This window comes from Vombatus ursinus, unplaced genomic scaffold, assembly GCF_900497805.2.
Source record: "Vombatus ursinus unplaced genomic scaffold, bare-nosed wombat genome assembly UNPS02014799.1, whole genome shotgun sequence".
NCBI classification, from domain to species: domain Eukaryota; kingdom Metazoa; phylum Chordata; class Mammalia; order Diprotodontia; family Vombatidae; genus Vombatus; species Vombatus ursinus.
Window position 1 is genome coordinate 55,242,347 of NW_020954577.1, and position 6,000 is coordinate 55,248,346.

Here is a 6,000-nt window from a genome sequence, read left to right on the forward strand (position 1 = left end):
GGAATCCTTGACTCCAGCAGCAGGTCAAGATCATGGTGAAAGAGCTCCAGCCAAGTCCGTCAGAGGAGCTCTGCCCCTTCCCCACAGGTGACAGGAGGCAGTAGTTGCCAGAGTGGTGGTAATGGCCAACGCCAGAGGGAGAGCCTGCAGGTAAAAACAGTTATCTAAGAATGATGATAACTTCAGAGAATGAGACTTCCCATGGAGAGAGCAATTCTGACTGGGGACTTAACAGAAGCACCAGCTCTCAGAGCTCAGAAGATAGCAGCACTCAAGAGGAAGTTTATTGGCATTCTTTGAAGGGAGAAAATGACTCCCAGTAACCAGGAACTTTACTCTTTGACCACAAATATTCTCTACATGTATATCTCACTACCACCATACTGGAAATTGGAGAGGAATTTTATTTAGGTAGGGATGAGACATAAGCCTTCTAAGTTTTCTTAGAAGACTGGGTCTTTGTGAAATGAGAAAATTTAAGCTTTGTAAATTTTAAGGGGCTATATTAATGCCAGTTATTAATTTTATAAAGACCAAATTTTATCATAAATCTGAAAATTCGGTTGGTTTGAGAAGGGCTATGATGATATTGCTAACTGGTTACCATTAAAAAATGATATAATAGAAGGGAATCTCAAATTAGGAGAGATTCTCTTTGATGGAGTGTAACTTGGATGTTCCTCTGAGGGACAGTAAGGGCTGGTCATTCTTACGACACAGGTAAGAAGTCAGATAGAAATGCTAACTGTCAGGTTGTACTGGGAAAGGGCATAAAGGAGTCTTTGAAAAGTTGAGCCAACTCACGGTGAATGGTGCCACATGCCTGGCAGAAGGCAGATTAGAACACCATGAGGGAACCTCCCTAACCTCTGAATATGAAGTTAGGAACACGTGTCACATCTTGCTCCTTCCGGGATCGCTACGGCTTTACAACATCCGTAATAGAATGGCAGGGAGGACCAGCCGTCAGTCTGACACAACTGGCATGTCTTCTGAAGGGAAAGGGAAGAAGTGGGTGAGTCAAAGTTAGCATAAAATTAGAACAATCCCAGGCAGAGAGGAGGAAGCCAAGAAGTAGAGGTATTCAAGAAAGACCATCATGAATGATCTCGAAATCCCAGTAACCATTTTAAGGTCCTAACTTATGAAAATTGGCAAGGTAAGATTGGGAAATATTCCTCTTTGTTCAATTTCTTCTAGGTTTGCTCCAGCCAATCTATGATATTATTAAAAAGAATATGAAAAACAAAGATTTGCCTTTTTTGCTACTTAAATAACTAAAATTCAAAGGTTAGCAAGTATGCAATATTTTTAGTAACCTTGAAAGTGCTCTACAAATATCAGCTCTTGTTATAATATTGTCATTAATTAAATTATTACTAATGATATGTATTACTTTACATATACTCTCTCATTTCAATCAATTAATAAATGTTTATTAAGCACCTATGTGTCAGGCACTTGCTGGATAAGTGTTGGATATAATAAGTAACATACTATATTGGTCTACATTATTCATTACATAATAATGAAACTATGCTCTCGCAACATTTAAAGTACTATGAAGATGTCACCTATTACTCTATTATTATAATTCATTATATTACTAGCTGTTTAATGGTTCTTAATGATATAATGACATGATAGTGTTAATAATATAATCCATTGTATAATATGGTAACATTAATAATATAATACATTAATGTAGATTATTTATTATAATATAACCAAGTAATATTCATTCTTAATTAAGGCCTTATTATTTGTCTCTTTGGAGGCAAATAGCAAGTCTTCAACTTTTCCATCTCTGGAGAAACTCACAAGCCATTATGTCAGCCCCTTAACAAAGAATTGGCAAATTAACAGGGCAGCCTGGTGGTGCAGTAGTTAGAACCTAGGTGTAGAGTGAAGAAGACTTATGTCCAAATCCTGTCTTAATAACCATGTAAGACTGAGCAAGACACTTAAACTCTGTAGGCCTCAGTTTCCTCATCTGTTAATCAATCAATAATCATTTGTTAAACAAATACTATATTTCAGACACTGTACTAATGAGGGTTAGATGAAAAGGTTGGGTTTCGTGGCCTCTGAGGTTCATTCCACCATTAAATCAAATCATATGACTATTTGAATGAATCAAGAATCAGAGCACATAGGTGGCCATGAGCTTTACTATCAAATAGGGTAATCATAATAGTAGACGGAATGGTGACCAGAACTATTTTTTAAGAACAGTGGAGGCTGAGATGTTTAAATTTAAAAAAAAATCACAGTCTCAGAGTTGGAAGGAACTTCTGCTGGGTTGGATCTAATCCAAGCCACATGGGAACACAAACCCATTTGCCATCTACTGGACAAGTGGTCAACCAGCCTTTTCTTGAAGACCTCCAGCAAAGGGGAACTCACCACATCCTGAGCCCATCCATCACCCTTTAATTGCTAGCAAGCTTTATTTTGTTTTGCCAGAAAGCTGGAATTTGCATCTCTGTAGATTCTGCTCATTGTTCCTCCTTCAACTCTTCGGGACCGAGCAGGAAAAATCTCTGTCTTCCATGGGAAAGCCCTTAGCTTGTGGTAACTTTTGACTATATTGTTTGTGAGACAGTTTGCCTGAAACAGGCAGTGAGTGTCTCCCTGAAAACAGGCATGGGAGGTCCTGTTGGAAGCAAAATAAGAGACCTTTAGGTGGCAACCAAGAGCTGTGGTTATGAATTCCTCAATCTGCTTCTATGAGGATTTCATGGTTTCCGGGTAGAAAGTGTTCTAAAAATGGGTCTTTTAAGCCATACACATGTTGTACACAAAAACTGGAAGCAACAGAAAGAGGTCCTGGAAAAGACAACTCACAACTTTAATTTGTGCTAAATGATCAATTAGGACCTTCTTTTTAAAACAATGGAGTCCTGGTGTTGACTATGGATTAATGAAAGCCTTGGGAAAATCATTTCAACTCAAATTGAGTTATGGCATTAATTATCCTGAACACTTAAATAATTATTTTAATCTTCAAAGCAAAGTAAGCCATATTCCAGCTAAATGATGCCAAGCTAAGTATTTGGAGGGTATAATAAAGATGTCAGGCATGTCCAAATAGTCAGTGTATCATTGGGAATTTGAGGAAAGACAACACAAGGCCCCAGAGAAAAAGGTTGATTACCTGTTCATTCTCACATCTGCCAGATGCTGACATCTTGGCTGATGTGCATGTATGCTGTCTGTCTGGCTTTTCATCACTCCTTCAAATAAAGGTTTATGAATTGCATCCATCATGAGCTTTTTGGCTTTGTAGAAAGGAAAATATTTTAAAATAACTGAAAAAGGGATTTTGTAACACATGCTCCATTTCTCTTTACTGGTTAGGTCTTTTCTCCTGTGGCTCTTTTGCATTCATCAATGTAATTGAGGAAAAAATTGGGGCAAGCTTCCTTGTTCAAGACTTCTCATTAATTATTTTTTTAAGGCAATTGGGGTTAAGTGACTTGCCCAGGGTCACACAGTTTTTAATTCTTGCTTAAACATATTTCCAGTTGATACTTTATTTCTCTAGCATAAATCCACATACATATATATATAATATGTGTATATATATACATACACACATATCCACACGTATGTATACACGTACATACACATATATCCCTTCTTGATGAGGAGTCTGGTAACTCCTACTAAATTTGGATGCCTTTCCCCAGTTCATCAAGCTACAGGCTATAGATAAGTCTCTCATTCAATTTCCCCTTCTTGAGTACATACTCTTGGCCATTGCAGAGGAAAGAAAAGAAGGCAGGTTCTTGAGAATAGAGGTGGTATGCTACAGTGAACAGGGCACTGTATTTAGAGTCAGGAGGATGACTTCAAATCCTGCCTTAGACACTTGTTTACCAACTCTCTGATCCTGGGCAAATAGTTTAACCTAAATGAGAAACCAGGACTTTCTCATTTTTCTCATCTGTAAAATTAGGGAGTTGGATTTGATGATGTCTAAGGTCCCTTCCATCTGGAAATCCATAATATGATCTTATGGAACAATCAGGTACATATCAATTGGGAGCTGACATCTGTCATGGCCCTTCCAAGTTTTCTCTAACCCAGTCTAAACATCCCTAGTCCTAAACTAAAACCATCTGGCATGATCTCAAGGGCCTTCACCATCTTGGTTGCTTTCCTCTGTGATCATGCCAGTTTATCTTGTCTGGGTAATTAAGGTTCTTTCTCTTTAAGAGACAAAAAATAACACACACAACCCATTTATTTGATATGGAAGGGGGTCTATAGAGCCAGGACTCATTATGATAGCACATCCTTGAGTGAGACTATGTTCTTATCGGTCCTTCCCCTTCCCCTCAAGCATCTCCTTCTTCCCCCTCTGGGAAAGAGCTGATGGGAATGCTCCCCCAGGAACACAGACCAGCTTCCTTCTATGTCTACTTAATATTTTGTGGTTGATTCTGACGCTAACCCTAACCCCTAAATTTTGCCTCTGACACAGAAAATTTCTAAAGTTTCTAAAATTTCTAAACACAAAAAAATTAAAGAGGAATATTTCCCACTTTTTAAAGTTTCCTAATCCCTGAAGGTTCAAGAATAATATTAGACTGAAATTTGTGGATGTTATACCATGGCAGTTTCTTTGAAGAGCCAATGTGACTTCATGGAGGATCAATTGGTCAGTAAGTGTTTATTAAACACCCACTGTGTTGTGGGCACTGTTCTAGATACTAAGGGATACAAATGCGAAAGAAGATTTGAACTCAGGTCTTCCTAACTCTAATTCCAATGATCAATACCCTGCCTTTCAAGTAAAAAGCATATAATTTTGGAGAGAAGGCACTAGAAGAAAGGAAGACCTGGTATATCAGGAAAGGTCTCATGGAGGCAGTGGTGACAAGGTTGAGCTTTGAGCACGTCATTTGTTTTACAGGGGTAACATCTTTACGATGTTAATATTTGGTCCCATAGTTGGGAGATCGAGCTCTGTAAGCTATCTGCATGACCTTGGGCAGCCCTTATGGCCTTTGCTTCCTTATCTGAAAGGCATCACCCTACTCTCTTTAGTTCTAATACATTTAGTAGGTGAGAATATGTCTCAATTATTCACTAGGTATAAACATGGCTCCAATATCTCCCTGAGGAGACAGGAAGTGTGTTTGCATTAGCTTGAGGAGACCAATAGCAGCTGACCTCTGGAAACCTAGCCTTCAGTGAGAATGAAGGGTTGGGAAGTAGCTTCAGGGTAGAGCATGTGCTGCACATAAAATGACCAGATAGGACTGAATGACCCCCTAGACTCCTTCCAGCTCTCAACTGCTCTGTTTCTCTGATTTCTATCCACTGGACAACAAGCTCATCTTCCACAGGGTCATTAAAACATCTTTGAGAAAAATCTAGTAGTAGATAGTATGATGGGGCTGGCATGTCCTTTATCCTGTTTTCACAGTAGTTTGCCTTCCTCTATTATGGGACTTTTAATTTCATACAGATCGGACATTATGAAGATTTAGTATGCGGACATTTAGAAAACCTTTGTTCTTAACTTTTTATGGGTCATTGTTACATCTGGGTGAAGGTGAACAATGTGATGATGTTCTGGGTACAGTAGAGATTATCTGATGAATTCTCAAAGGCATTGTTGTGGTTTGTATCGGTCATAAAGGATTAGTTCTTTATCAGTTAACAGAGGACATCATATTCCTCATACATAGGCACTAAATCAGGCCTTTCTAAGTAATTGGGAAGTACTTTTTTTTCAACCTGCAGTTATATCTTGAATAATTTCTACTGTTTCCTTGCAAAATCTTTATTAAAAACAAACAAAAAAAAACTCTAGTCACCATAAGGATGCACTAGCTATAATATCTGGTGGTACTAATTTGGCCCTGCTGAAACACTATCATCAATCTGACATTTCTTTAAAACTGAAAATATACCTTCTTCTTTCTCTTCTTCTTCTTCTTCTTCTTCTTCTTCTTCTTCTTCTTCTTCTTCTTCTTCTTCTTCTTC

The 6,000-nt window shown here is 38.2% G+C and overlaps 1 long non-coding RNA gene across 1 annotated transcript in view; it reads left to right on the forward strand.

Moving 5' to 3' along the window:
* The first annotated feature begins 948 nt into the window (after nt 1-948).
* LOC114050449 overlaps nt 949-6,000 on the forward strand; it is a 29,234-nt gene continuing 24,182 nt past the window's right edge. The window contains exon 1 of the long non-coding RNA XR_003570007.1: nt 949-1,159. This is a non-coding gene — a long non-coding RNA (uncharacterized LOC114050449). The remainder of the gene's footprint in view (nt 1,160-6,000) is intronic.